Source organism: Erinaceus europaeus, chromosome 10, assembly GCF_950295315.1.
Source record: "Erinaceus europaeus chromosome 10, mEriEur2.1, whole genome shotgun sequence".
Lineage (NCBI taxonomy): Eukaryota > Metazoa > Chordata > Mammalia > Eulipotyphla > Erinaceidae > Erinaceus > Erinaceus europaeus.
The window spans coordinates 19,114,260-19,129,629 of NC_080171.1; positions in this window are offsets into that span (position 1 = coordinate 19,114,260).

A 15,370-nucleotide genomic window follows, 5' to 3' on the forward strand; every position below is an offset into this window, starting at 1 on the left:
CAGCGGTGGCGCAGTGGGTTAAGCACACGTGGCACAAAGTGCAAGGACCAGCGTAGGGATCCCAGTTCGAGCCCCCGGCTCCCCACCTGCGGGGGAGTCACTTCACAGGCGGTAAAGCAGGTCTGCAGGTGTCTATCTTTCTCTCACCCTCTCTGTCTTCCCCTCCTCTCTCCATTTCTCTCTGTCCTATCCAACAACGAACAAGATCAACAATGGTAATAATAATAACCACAATGAGGCTACAACAACAAGGGCAACAAAAGGGGGAAAAATGGCCTCCAGGAGCAGTAGATTCATGGTGCAGACACTGAGCCCAGCAATAACCCTGGAGGAAAAGAAAAAAAGAAAGAAAGAAAGAAAATTTGAGGTCTGTGATTTGGAAAAAGCTGTTAGGTCTATTTTAGGTATATTCCAAGGGGCCCATGACTTTACTAGTTTTTGCCTAAGCAGGTGGACCCAAGTTATTGTCTGGGGAGATGATGTCATAGTTGGAAAATTCCCATTCCTTTGAGTCACTTACTTTTTGATGAGAATGTAGGCACATTCCCTTCTTTTATCTTCTTTTCTTTCTGTTTTCTTTTCTCTTCTTTCCTTTTCCTTTCTTTTCTGTTTTCACTGAGGTTATTTCTGGGGCTTAGTGCCTGCATAATGAATCCACAGTTCCTGGTGGCTATTTTTAAACATTTATATATGTTTAATTTATTAAAAATTAAATACATTAAACTTAAATTTATGTTTAAATTATTAAAATCTAAGGGCTGGTCAGGGACCTTTGTTCTTTCCAATGACCTCCTGGGCCTCTCCATATATATATGGAGAGAAAGAGAGGGAGAAGAGAGAGAGATGGGAAGTTGAGGGAAGAGGGAGATAAGAAGAGAGAATGCGGGAGTCGGGCAGTAGCGCAGTGGGTTAAGTGCACGTGGCGCCAAGCACAAGGACTAGCTTAAGGATCCTGGTTCGAGGCCTGGCTCCCCACTTGCAGGGAAGTCGCTTCACAGGCAGTGAAACAGGTCTGCAGGTGTCTATCTTTCTTTCCCCCTCTCTGTCTTCCCCTCCTCTCTCCATTTCTTTCTGTCCTATCCAACGACGACATAAGTAATAATAACTACAACAATAAAACAACAAGGACAACAAAATGGAATAAATACATAAATAAATAATTTTTTAAAAGATTTTATTTATTTATGAGAAAGATAGGAGGAGAGAGAAAGAACCAGACATCACTCTGGCACATGTGCTGCCGGGGATTGAACTCAGGACCTCATGCTTGAGAGTCCAAATCTTTATCCACTGTGCCACCTCCTGGACCACAATAAATAAATATTTTTAAAAATTTTTTTTAAAAAAGAAGAGACAATGTGTGTGTGTGTGCAACCTGAAGCACTGTGTCACCATTAATGAAACTTCCCCTCTGCAGGTAGTGACCAGGGACTTGAACCTGAATTTGACTATTTTTATTTCTTTTATTTTTCTTTCTTTCTTTTTTTTTCTTTCCATAGAGACAGAAAGAAACGAGAGGAGAGAGAACAAGAACTGTTTGTGACGCTTCCCTCCTGCAGGTGGGGATAAGGGGCTTAAAACCTGAGCACTGTCACATTTTCTACCTGGCGTCTACCACCAGGTCCCAGCATTCTCTTCCTTAGCTATGAGAGCTTAAACAACGGAGTATAGCTGACTGCCAAACACTCAGCTAAACTTAGGACTGATCCATTACTAACTGCAAGATGGGGATGTTAGGGAAAAGTCACCCTTTCTTTCATTGAAGGTCAGCTTCTGGACTCTGCTTGAAACCATCTACATCAGTTAGCTTCTGGGGGGTGGAAGATGATTCAGCAGTTCAGCACAAGGCCTTCCATGAGTCAGGTCTTGGATCTGATCCTGGTACCACAAATAAAAGCACAAAAGAACTCCTTTGGTGGTGGACAGTCCTTTGGTATTTCTCACTAAGGATGTATGATTTTTTTTTTTTTTTTTTTTTTTTTACCTCCAGAGTTATAGCTGGCTCTCAGCACCTACACCACGAATCCTCTGCTCCTGAGCCTATTTTCTTTCGACTTTTTGGAGAGGACAGAGAGAAATGGAGAGAGGAGGGGAAGACAGAGAGGAGGAGAGAAAGATAGACACCTGCAGACCTGCTTCACCGCCTGTGAAGCGACTCCCCTGCAGGTGGGGAGCCAGAGGCTCTAACTCGGATCCTTGCATGAGTCCTTGCACTTTGTACTATGTGTGCTTGACCGGTGCGCTACCACCCGCCCCCCCCCCCCAGGATGTAGGATTTTTAAAAATTGGATACAGTCTAATCAGCAGTATCACACATGCAAAAGATTCTGGGCTCAATCCCCAGCACAGCATAAAAAAAGAGAGTTGGGAGATAGCTCACTTAGAAGTGAACCTTTCTGTGTGTAAGGACCTGAGTTTGAGCCCTGGTACCACATGGGAGCACTGTAGATGGCATCAGGGGAGCTCCATGTATGATGGAGCAGTCTAAATGTACATCAGAGAATTCACACAGGGGAAAAAAAAACACCTTAGGAATGAAGAGAATGTAAAACAACTTTTGCCAAGAAGTCAAATCTTAATATATATAAGAACTTTTTCAGAGAAGTTGTAGTTCTTTGAAAAAGTTGATGAAGGGGGGAGGGGTAGATAGCATAATGGTTATGCAAGCCGGTTCTCATGCCTGAGGCTCTAAAGTCCTAGGTTCGATTCCCTGCTCCACCATAAGCCAGAGCTGAGCAGTGAAGTTGCAGAAGAAAATGAAGGTTACTTTTTGTCCCCCCCCCCCAAGGTCTGAGTTATAGGTGCTGTTTAAATGAGTTGCCCAGCACCAGAGTAATCAGAACTCACCCAGAGTGCAATCCAGGGCACCTTGATCTCACATTTACAGTGATGTCTTGGAAAAATGTATCTTATTGTTTATAGAAAGAAGCGTCCTTAAAGCTTCCACTAGGTTTGATTTATGATTGTGTTTGCCTTTTCCACTTGCTGTGGACTCCCCTATGGTTTGCTGTGATACCAAGTATCGAACTTGGACTCTTCACTGGCAAGTCCTGTGAGCTGCTGTTATTCTTTTTTAATTTTTATTTTATTTATAAAAGGAAACACTGACAAAACCATAGGATAAGAGGGGTACAACTCCACACAATTCTCACCACCAGAACTCCATATCCCATCCCTCCCTTGATAGCTTTCCTATTCTTTATTGGTATACGAGTGTGCTGTCCCTGGGCTGGTTCTCTGTCCCACTCTATTTATTTATTAATGAGAAAGATGGGAGGAGAAAGGGAAAGAACTAGACATCACTCCAGAACATGTGCTGCCAGGGATTGAACTCAAGACCTCATGCTTGAAAGTCCAGTGCTTTATCCACTGTGCCATCTTCTGGACTTCACCTAACTCTTCACTCTTGAAATATATTTATTTTGGGCAGTGGGTGATAGCGTAATGGTTATGCAAACAGACTCTCCTATCTGAGGCTTCAAAGTCCCATGTTCAATCCCTGTACCACCATTAGCCAGAGCTGAGAAGTGCTCTGGTAAAAAAAAAAAAAAAAAGAAAAAAGAAAGAAAGAAAGAAAAGGAAAGGAAAAGAAAGAAACAAACATATTTATCTCACCAAGACAACCTGCACATACTTTGTCTTCCATTCTCCTGATAATGTGATGAATGCAAATCCACCATTCTTCAGTCTGTCCTAGTGTTAAATTCATTGATAGTTTCCCCCGTATAAAGATTTGTTTTGTTTTGCTTTGCTTTACCAGAGCACTACTTAGCTCTGGCTTTTGGTGTTGCTGTGGTTTGAACCTGGGACATCAGAGGCTCAGGCATAAAAGTCTTTTTTTATAGTCTTTCTACGATCTCTTCCACACACCCAGATAAGAGTTTTATTCCACAGAGGACTATGTAACATCACAGGCATATGCTTTTTGTACTGTTCATTGTCAGTAACACTTTTGAGAATTGGATGTTTGTAGAAATGGATGTGCCACGACCCAGCCCATCTGTCGCTTTATAAAGTTACATCTGTCTAGGATGAGTGGAACTCTAGTGCCAGCACGAGGGAAGAACTAAGGCCATGGCAAGCCAAGAGGTTGCTGCTCTATAGAACCAGGACTTGGAGTTTCCCTAGTAGCTGCTGGACCCACCCTCACCTCTAGGCCAGGTCTCCAGCCCGCACTTTTCCAGCAGCCCCAGGCTGGTGCTAACCCTGGGGGCTGTGACCCAGCTCTGGTCTGCTGGTCCTGCAATCATATTCCCCCTAAGGATGTGGGCAGGAGCCAGGAGCTACAGGTAGGCTACCGCTCCTGCCTCAGGCCAGTGAGGGGCAGGTCTTTTTTTTTTTTTTTTTTAAGATTTTATTTATTTATGAGAAAGATAGGAGTAGAGAGAAAACCAGACATCACTCTGGCACATGTGCTGCCGGGGATCGAACTCGGGACCTCACATTTGAGAGTCCAAAGCTTTATCACTGTGCCACCTCCCAGACCACGAGGGGCAGGTCTTAAGGTCTGTAGATGCCACCTGTAAAAGCTCACCTCCCCTACCCTCTCTCAATCCTCTCTCAGAGGCTGTGGCCTCTGAGAAACATGTAGTCAGGAGGGAGCTGTGACCACAACCTGTTTCCAGCTACCATGAAAAGAGCTTTCTAGTGGTCCAGGAGGTGGCGCAGTGGATAAAGCACTAGATTCTCAAGCATGAGGTCATGAGTTCAGTCCCTGGCAGCACATGTACCAGAGTGATGTCTACTTCTTTCTCTCTCTCCTCCTTTCTCATTAATAAATAAAATATTTAAAAAAAAAAAAAAAAGAAAGGAGCTTTCTAGGCCAGTGAGATAACTTATCTGGGGAGGCGCCTGCTTGGCCCGCCACTCAATTCAGGTTTAAGCCCTTGGTCCCCATGGCACTGGAGATCAGTGCTATTTTGTCTCTCCTGCTCTATCTTCCTATCTCTCCCTTTGGGAGGGGGCACTTAGAGAGCTTTCCTTGGAGGGCCAAGTTCCTGCTCCCAGGGCTGAGTACTTTCAGCTGTGACCAGCTGCAGCTGCAGGCTAGCTGAGTGGAGTCCCAGAGACACCCTCACAGTGTGGTGCGTGAGACCAGTGGCAGTTCTCAAAAGACTGCAGACAGGGTATACACAGGAGCCCCACCGCTCCATTTCTATCTCTTACTGCTGTCAGGGCTTCCTTGGTGCTTTGAGCCATTGCGATTCCATTCCTCTCAGCAGAATGTTTTGAGATTGGGAATGTTCAGGGTGGTCTGGCCATAGTATTATTTGCAGACCCCCAACCCCCGCCACTTAGAGGATGAGAGACAGGGGGAGAGGGCAGAGGGCTGATAACAGACTCATAATAAACAGACTCTCATGCCCGAGGATCCAAAGTCCTAGGCTGAATCCCCTGCACCACCATAAGCCAGAGTTGAATAGTGCTCTGGTAAAAAAGAAAAAGAAAAAGAGACAGGATAGAAAGGGACAGAGAGAAGGTAAGACACCACAGGAGGCAGGGGAGATAGAATAATAGTTATGGGGAATTAGGCAGTAGCGCAGCAGTTAAACGCACAGACCGGCATAAAGATCCCATTTCGAGCCCGAGCCCCAGCTCCTGGTTCCCCATCTGCAGGGGAATCACTTCACAGGCAGTGAAGCAGGTCTGCAGGTGTCTATCTTTCTCTTACCCTCCTTTCTCCACTTCTCTCTGTCCTATCCAACAACGACGACAACAATAAAAAGCAACAAGGGCAATAAAAAGGGAATAAATAAATATTTAAAAACTAATAATAGGGAGTCGGGCTGTAGCGCAGTAGGTGGCGCAAAGCACAAGGATCGGCATAAGGATCCCGGTTCGAACCCCGGCTCCCCACCTGCAAGGGAGTCGCTTCACAGGGAGTGAAGCAGGTCTGCAGGTGTTGGATAGGACAGAGAGAAATGGAGAGAGGAGGGGAAGACAGAGAGGAGGAGAGAAAGATAGACACCTGCAGACCTGCTTCACTGCCTGCGCTTAACCCACTGTGCTACAGCCCGACTCCCCCTCTTTTTTTTTATAATTGCTTCTTTTTTAAATTAAAAAAATTTATTCATTTATTTTCCCTTTTGTTGCCCTTGTTATCTTTTTATTGTTGTTGTAGTTATTGTTGTTGTTATTGATGTCATCATTGTTAGATAGAACAGAGAGAAATGGAGCGAGGAAGGAAAGACAGAGAGAGGGAGAGAAAGACAGACATCTGCAGACTTGCTTCTCCGCCTGTGAAGCGACTCCCCTGCAGGTGCGGAGCCGGCAGCTCTAACCGGGATCTTTATGCCAGTCCTTGCGCTTTGCGCCGTGTGCGCTTAACCTGCGCCACCGCCCAACTTCTTTAAGCTTTATTTATTTATTTAAACATATTTTTTATTCCTTTTTGTTGCCCTTGTTTTACAGTTGTAATTATTATTGATGTCGTTGTTGTTGGCTAGGACAGAGAGAAATGGAGAGAGGAGGGGAAGACAGAGAGGGAGAGAGAAAGACACCTGCAGACTAGCTTCACTTGCAGGTGGGGAGCTGGGGCTTGAACTGGGATCCTTTCTCTAGTCCTTGTGCTTTGTGCCACCTGCGCTCAACCCGCTGCGCTACTACTGCCCGACTCCTTTATTTAATTTTTTTTTCCCCTCCAGGGTTATTGCTGGGCTCAGTGCCTGCACCATGAATCCACCACTCCTGGAGGCCATTTTTCCCCCTTTTGTTGCCTTTGTTGTAGCCTCGTTGTGGTTATTATTATTACCATTGTTGATGTTGTTTGTTGTTGGATAGGACAGAAAGAAATGGAGAGAGGGGGGAAGACAGAGAGGGGGAAAGAAAGAAAGACACCTACAGACCTGCTTCACCGCTTGTAAAGCGACTCCCCTGCAGGTGGAGAACCGGGTGTTCAAACCGGGATCCTTAAGCCAGTCCTTGTGCTTTGAGCTACCTGTGCTTAACCTGCTGCACTACAGCCCGACTCCCAGTTCTCTAGATTCTACCTGAGTGTAAGCATCTGGCAGTTGTTTTCACCTCTTATTTTGCTAAGCCTTATCACCTCTATGTCCATCCATTTTGTCCCAATGGACACACTATCTTTTATTTGTTTTTTTAAAATTTCCTTTTATTTATTTGATAGAGATAGCCAGAAGTGGAGAGGAATGGGGAGACAGAGAGAAAGAGATCTGCAGCACTGCTTCACCACTTTCAAAGCTTTCCCTCTGCAGGTGGGGAATGGGGCCTTGAACCTGGGTGTGCCATCACTGGCCCAGACACAGTATCTTTTTTGTTTGTTTGTTTTGTTTACAAAGATTCTTTTTTTTTTAATTTCTTTATTGGGGAATTAATGTTTTACATTCAACAGTAAATACAATAGTTTGTACATGCATAACATTTCCCAGTTTTCCATATAACAATACAACCCCCACTATGTCCATTGTCATCCTTCTTGGACCTGTATTCTCCCCACCCACCCACCCCAGAGTCTTTTACTTTGGTGCAATACGCCAATTCCAGTTCAGGTTCTACTTGTGTTTTCTCTTCTGATCTTCTGGCTATTTCTCTTCTGGCTATTTTTTTCAACTTCTGCCTGAGAGACATAGTATCTTTTATTGTCATTATCATCATTATTAAAGAGTATTATTCCACGGAGTATATATCCTATAAACTCTTTATGCAGTTATCTATCAATGGGTGATCAGGCTACTTCTACTGTGAATAATGCAAAAATGCATAGGAGTACATATGTCTCTTTGAATTAGGATTTTCATGCCCTTTGGGTGTATGCCTAGGAGGAGTGGTGTTGCTGGATTATAGGCATTTCCATTTTTATTTGTTGAAGGATACTCCATACTTTTTCCCATAGGCGCTGCCCCAGATTGCAATGTATCAGAGTTCCTTCCTCTCCACATCCACACCAATACTTGTCATTTCCTGTTTTGTTGATACAGACCATCCTCACAGGTGTGAAGTAGAATCTCATGTGGTTTTAATTTGAATTTCTGTAATTAGTGGCGCATATACTCATATGTAGGATATATATATATATATATATATATATATATATAAACATATATATAAATAAAATTTTTGCCACCAAGGTTATCACTGGCATCTGTGTCTACAAGATTACTCCCCTACTCCCAGTGGCTATTTTTTGATAGAGGGTGAGAGACAGAAAGAGAGAGAGAGAAAGAGAAGGAGGAGATGCATCTGCAGCGTTGCTCCACTACTCATTAAGCTCCCTACAACCCCACTGACAGTGGGAATAGGGTCTTGAACTAAGTTCTCCTGGATGGTAACATGTATTCTCTACTAGGAATACCACCACTTGGCCCCCATGTGTGTATCCTCTTTAGAAAACAATCTATTGGGGGTCAGGAGGTGGCACGCCTGGTTAAATGCTCACATTACAGTGCGCAAGGACCCGGGTTCAGGCCCCTGGTTCCCACCTGCAGAGGGAAGGCTTCATGAGGTGAAGCAGGGCTGCCGGGTGTCTCTCTGTCTCTCTCCCTCTCTATCTCCCTCTACCTTCTCAATTTCTTGCTGTCTCTATCCAATAATTAATAAATAATTTTTAAAAAAATACCTATTTTTTTGGAGTAGGGCACCAAAGTAAAAATCTCTGGGTTGAGGGCGAAGGTGGAAGTTTGGCTTCACTGGGGGGGGGGTCCTTTGGTGGTGGGAATGGTGTTTATGTACACTCCTATTAATTTGTAGTCATATAAATCACTATTTAATTAATATGAGAGGGGAAAATTGATTGAATGTCTCAACTTTTTAATGCACAGACCATAGGCTGAGTCTTTGATATGTTGACTCTCTTAAAAGCTTAGACCAGGGAGAACAGAAGCAGCCGGTGGCACAGCTATATACAAATAATATCAAAGGACATAAAATATGGCGATGTTGTATATGATACAGCAAATCCTAACAAAGGGATTTTTCAAAATTAACCCAATTGCCAAATATATGATTATAGTAATAACTACCTATTGCCTTCTTAAACTGTAAGACAGCAGGAGCCTCCTGCTTCCTCTACAGAGCCGATATTTCTCCCAGTGCTAGAACCTCTGGGGTGGGGCTCACTTTCCTGCATGCTTCTCTCAATTCATACCAAATGATATTGCATCTGCCCTTGTTGTAGTTATTATTGTTGTCATCTTTATTGGCCCCCTATTTATTTTATTTCTCATGTGAATGTGAGCATAGTCATATATATATTTTAATTTCTTTATTGGGGAATTAATGTTTTACATTCAACAGTAAATACAATAGTTTGTACATGCATTACATTTCCCAGTTTTCCATATAACAATACAAACCCCCACTAGGTCCTCTGTCATCCTTCTTGGATCTGTATTCTCCTCTCCACCCACCCCAGAGTCTTTTAAGCATAGTCATTTTTTTTTTAACAAAGTATGCAGATACTATTTATTCCATAAGTACAGAATAAGTGTTTTTGAGTTTTACAAAATATCAAATATAAATAACCTAAAACTGTAACAGTACACAAAACTGGCTTCTTACACAGATATACCAGGCAGTACAAGCTGAAAGCTTGAGTAAATTAACAATGTTTTATGTTAATATACATAGTGCCAATTAACATTTAAAAACAAGTTTCAGGGGAGTCGGGCGGTAGCACAGCGGGTAAAGTAAATGTGGCGCAAAGCACAAGGACTGGAGTAAGGATCCTGGTTCGAGCCCCCAGCTCCCCACCTCCAAGGGAGTAGCTTCACAGGCGGTGAAGCAGGTCTGCAGGTGTCTGTCTTTCTCTCCTCCTCTCTCCATTTCTCTCTGTCCTATCCAACAACAACAACAACAATGGTAAACAACAAGGGCAAAAAAAAAAAGGAAAAAAATAGCCTCCAGGAGTAGTGGATTCGTAGTGCAGGCACCGAGTCCCAGCGATAACCCTGGATACAAAAAAAAAAAAAAAAGTTTCAATGTATAGCACTTGATACTTACTTGAGTTTGTTTTCAGTCAGTCACATTTTTTAAAATGTAGTTTGACAGAGATTTCCTTATATGCTTGAAGAAGAAAAGAAAATAGGAAATAAAAAGGGGCCTGTGATGTGGATGGGTGGATAAAGTTCTTGCCTTACCATGAGTGAGGCCCTGAGTTTGATCCCCATGTGGGAGTACTGTGGACATGGAAATATTAACAGAACTCTGTGGATGGCACAGTACTGCCTTGGTGTCTTCCTCTCCCTTCTCCCTCTTTCTAAAAATATAGAATAAATACTGGGTTGCAGTAGTTAGCCTGCAAACATCCCACGTATAGAAGACTCTCACTTAATTCCCCTACAACACATTTCATTATAACATGGGGGTGGGAGAGCAGGAGGCAAAACAAAACAAAGCAAAATAAATAAATAAACGCCGGGACTTTGAGTTATCTCTGTTGGACCATCTTCTATGCTTGGCCAGATTGTGTATAAATCTTCTCTAACCTCTACCTTCTTCTTACCATAAGCAGAAAGGTCAGCCCAAGAGGACAGCTTATAGTATTCAGTTCTCCTACTGGCATGTCTTTGTCCCTTTGCATGGGTGTGGCTTTCTATATTCCACATCATTCACAGGAACCCTTCAAAGTTCTTCTTCTTCTTTTTTTAATATTTTATTTATTTATTCATGAGAAATGATAGGAGAGAGAGAGAGAAAGAACCAGACACCAGTCTGGCACATGTGCTGCTGGGGATTGAACTCAGGACCTCACACTTGAAAGTCCAATGCCCTTCCCAGTGCGCCATCTCCCAGACCACCAAAGTTCTTCTTTTTTTTTAAGCGCCACCTGCGCTTAACCTGCTGCACTACCACTCAACTCCCCTTTTCAAAGTTCTTATGCCACCTATAATCACTCTCTTTTTAATTATCTTTATTTATTTTTTAATTTTTTAAAATTTATTTTCCCTTTTGTTGCCCCTTTTTGTTGTTGTAATTATTGTTGTTGTTATTGATGTCGTCATTATTATATGGGACAGAGAGAAATGGAGAGAGGAGGGGAAGACAGAGAGGGGGAGAGAAAAACAGACACCTGCAGGTCTGCTTCACTGCTTGTGAAGCGACCCCCCTGCAGATGGGGAGCTGGGGGCTCGAGTCAGGATCCTTACACCAGTCCTTGCAACATGTGCTTAATCTTTATTTATTTATTTATTGGATATAGATAGCCAGAAATTGAGAAGAAGGGGGAGATAGAGAGGGAGAGAGACAGAGAGACACCTGCAGCACTGCTATATCACTTGTTAAGCTCCCACCCTCGCCCCCGCAGGTGAGGGCTGGGGGCTTGAACCTGGGTCCTTGTGCATTGTAACATGTGCGCTCAACCAGGTCACTACCACCCAGCCCCTACCTATAATCTTATTCCCTATATTTTTCTCCTGAGCTTTTTGGTAAACTAATAATTTGTCCCAACAGTTATTTTTATTATTATTTTTTCCTCCAGGGTTATTGCTGGGCTCGGTGCCTGCACCATGAATCCACCGCTCCTGGAGGCCATTTTTCCCCCTTTTTGTTGCCCTAGTTGTTGCAGCCTCCTTGCGGTTATTATTGTCATTGTTGACGTTGCTTTGTTGTTGGATAGGACAGAGAGAAATGGAGAGAGGAGGGGAAGACAGAGAGAGAGGGGAGAGAAAGATAGACACCTGCAGACCTGCTTCACCGCCCGTGAAGCGACTCCCCTGCAGGTGGGGAGCCGGGGGCTCGAACCGGGATCCTTACGCCGGTCCCTGCGCTTTGCGCCACGTGCGCTTAACCCACTGCGCCACCGCCCGACTCCCAGTTATTATTATTTTTTGACCAGGCAGTAGCATTTTGTTCATTTATCTTTTGATGTTTTTTAGTGAAAGTCCTCTGTATAATCTATGCCTCAGTAAGTTTCAAGTAAGGTAAAAGAAAGAAAAGCCCTTTGCAAGAGTCTTTTAGAAGTCTCAAAAAAAAAAAAAAAAAAAAAAAGCAGGAGAGTATTGCTGGGACAGAATAAAATAGCATAATGGTTATACAAAGGGACTCTCATGCCTGAGACTCCAAAGTGACGGATTCAATCCCCAGCACCTCTATAAACCAGAGTTGAGCAATGCTTTGGTGCTAGGTTGGAGAGACAGCCTAATGATTAAGCAAAAGACTCTCATGTCTGAGACTTACAGGTCCCAGATTCAATTCTTGGCACTGCCATAAGCCAGAACTGAGCAGTACTCTGATTCTAACTACTTTCCTATATATCTTTTTCTTTTTTTCTCTTTGCCTCCAGGGTTTTGCTGGGGCTCAGTGTCTGCACTATAAATCCACTGCTCCTACCAGCCATTTTTTTTTCAATTTTATTGGATAGGATAGGATAGAGAGAAACTGAGAGAGAAGAGGAGACAGCGAGGGAGAGAGAAAGAGACACACTTTCAGAATTGCTTCACCACTTGTGAGGTGACCACCTCCACCTGTAGGTAGGGAGCTGGGTGCTCCAACCTGGATCCTTGCACAGTTCTTGTGCTTTGCACTATGTATGCTTAATCTGGTGTGCCACTGCCCAGCCCCCTTATCTATCTGTCTATCTATCTATCTCTCATGAATTAAATATTTTGGAGAGGTTATAAGGCTTTAATTGATAAAAGGAGTAGTATGTTATGAGATATGAGTGGAGGCAAGTTATGATCCCCATCATGCTGGTTTTCACAGGTCAAATTAGACTTTATCTTTTTTTTTTATTCCCTTTTGTTGCCCTTGTTGTTTTATTGTTGTAGATATTATTGTTGTTGTCGTTGTTGGATAGGACAGAGAGAAATGGAGAGAGGAGGGGAAGTCAGAGAGGGGGAGAGAAAGATAGACACCTGCAGACCTGCTTCACCGCCTGTGAAGCGATTCCCCTGCAGGTGGGGAGCCGGGGTTCGAACCGGGATCCTTATGCCTGTCCTTGTGCTTTGCGCCACCTGCGCTTAACCCGCTGTGCTACAGCCCGACTCCCAGACTTTATCTTTTATCTAAAGAACAAGAAGAAGACTGAAGAGAGTTAGCCTGCATGTGATAATAAGGATGACTTGCTCAAATTTGCATGCAGAAAGATAACCAGCTGCAGAAAGTGGAACAGGATACAAAAAATGATGTCGGAGTAAATACATGCGGTCCCTCAAGGTGGACCTAAATATAATCATACTGTATTTTCAATATATAAAAAGAAAGAAGAACCCAGCCCCCAACCACACTGGAGGAAACTTCTATGCTTTGGTCTCTTTATCTCTCTGCCTTCTCTGGCCAGAGAGAAAGACTAACATATTTGTGAACAGGAACCATGGTTTGGGTTCACAACCAAAAGACAATTTCGAGGTGTGTTCTACCACAGCCAAGGCACAGAGGAGTTTGAAAGAACCAAACGGGAAGCAGAGCAGTCAAGGCTTTAGATCCTTTGTGTAAACCTTTTGGAATGGGTGACAGGACTCTTGAGATAGAAAACTGTAGGGAGGCATCTCCTGTAAGCAGATAGCCTTCCTATTTCTTTCCTCAACATTGATAAGAACAGAATAGAGGTTTTTTTTGTGTCTTTCTTTCTTTCTTTCTTTCTTTCTTTCTTTCTTTCTTTCTTTCCTTTTGTTGCCCTTGTTGTTTTTTTTGTGTAGTTTTAATTGATGTTGTTGTTGTTGGATAGGACAGAAAGAAATGGAGAGAGAAGGGGAGAGAAAGACAGACACCTGCCGACCTGCTTCACCACTTCTGAAGTGACTCCCCTGCAGGTGGGGAGCAGCGGGCATAAACCAGGATCCTTATGCGGGTCCTTGCGCTTAGCGCCACGTGCGCTTAACCTGCTGCGCTACCACCCGACTCCCCAGAACAGAGTTTTTAGTGCTTTTTTGTAGTTATTGATAAGGAGAAGTCAGAGAGTGGGTGTTCTTTTACAATCACGACTAAGGAGTAAAATCAGGCATCTTAATTTTTACCAGATTTCAACATGGTAGGTTGAGACAGGATAGAATCAATTGGGAGTCAGGCGGTAGCACAGGTGGCACAAAATCCAAGGACCAGCGTAAGGATTCCAGTTTAAGCACTTGGCCCCCCACCTGCAGGGGAGTTGCTTCACAGGCTGTGAAGCAGGTCTGCAGATGTCTATCTTTTCTCCTGTTTTTCCCCTCCTCTCTCCATTTCTCTCTGTCCTATCCAACAACAACAATAATAACAATAAAATAACAAGGGCAACAAAAGGGAATAAATAAAAATTTTTTAAAAATCTTTTTAAAAAATTGAGTCAGGAGTCGGGCAGTAGTGCAGCAGATTAAGCGCATGTGGCGCAAAGCACAAGGACCGGTTAGAATCCCGGTTCAAGCCTCCGGCTCCCTACCTGCAGGGGAATTGCTTCATGGGCAGTGAAGCAGATCTGCAGGTGTCTGATTTTCTCTCTCCCTCTCTGCCTCTCTCCTCTCTTGATTTTTCTCTGTCCTATCCAACAACAACATCAGCAATGATAACAATAATAATGACAACAACAAGGGTAACACCAAGGGCAACAAAATGGGGAAAATGGCCTCCAGGAGCTGTGGATTCATAGTGCAGGCACCGAGCCCCAGAAATAAACCTGGAGGCAAAAAAAGGGGGGGAGGGTTAAGGTCCTGGGACATGATGGCAGAGGATCTAGTGGGGATTGTATTGTTATGCAGAAAACTGGGAAATGTTATGCATGTACAATACTGTCAAGTATAAAACATTAATCCCCTAATAAACCAGGAAAAAAAACCTGTAGAAATCTTTTTTTCTTAGTTTTTTTTATTAATTTTATTTTGTTGTTTTATTGTTGTAGTTATTATTGTTGTTGTTGTTGGATAGGACAGAGAGAAATGGAGAGAGGAGGGGAAGACAGAGAGGAGGAGAGAAAGACAGACACCTGCAGACCTGCTTCACCGCCTGTGAAGCGACTCCCCTGCAGGTGGGGAGCCGGGGTTTGAACTGGGATCCTTATGCCGGTCCTTGTGCTTTGCGCCACCTGCGCTTAACCCACTGCGCTACAGCCCGACTCCCCCTGTAGAAATCTTAATGTATAGTTTGATGACATTCTACATGTATCTACTAATATAGCTACTACCAAGATCAAGATATAGAACTTTCCAGCACATCAGAGGCCTCTGTAGGTTCTTCTCCCAGGAACCACTATGTGAAGTAAGTGACTATTCTGGATTCTAGTACTGTGCCACTGTGAAAGATTAAGGCATGTAATTTTTGTCCCTGATTTCTGGCACACAAGTGTCTAACACTCTAGTATTTTCCTAAGTGATAATAGTGATAGGAGAGTCTTTTTTTTTTTTTACTCTTTAAAAAATTTATTTATTCCCATTTGCTGCCCTTGTTGTTTTATTGTTGTAGTTATTATTTTTGTTGTTACTGATGTTGTTGTTGTTGGATAGGACAG